Source organism: Vombatus ursinus, unplaced genomic scaffold, assembly GCF_900497805.2.
Source record: "Vombatus ursinus unplaced genomic scaffold, bare-nosed wombat genome assembly UNPS02014859.1, whole genome shotgun sequence".
In the NCBI taxonomy this organism is placed as follows: Eukaryota; Metazoa; Chordata; class Mammalia; order Diprotodontia; family Vombatidae; genus Vombatus; species Vombatus ursinus.
The window spans coordinates 1,192,528-1,192,843 of record NW_020954637.1 but is presented as its reverse complement, the minus strand read 5'-3'; positions in this window follow the sequence as shown (position 1 = coordinate 1,192,843).

Sequence of the window (316 nt, the reverse complement as noted above, 5' to 3'; positions counted from 1 at the left end):
GGCCTGGAATCAGAAAGACTCATCTTCCTGAGTTCAAATCCAGCCTCAGACACTTCCTAGCTCTGTGACTCTAGGCAAGTCACTTCATCCTGTTTGCCTCAGTTTCCTCATCTATGAAATGAGATGGAGAAGGAAATAACAAATCACTCCAGTATCTTTGCCAAGAAAACCCCAAATGGGGTCATACTGAGCAGCAAAACTAACCCATGGAGGGGACTGAGTTTTAATAACTGCTTATTAGCTTGCACCAACCAAATTAGACGGTACATGCAATGTTCCACATCCATAATGGACCTCCCCAACCTCCGAAAATAAT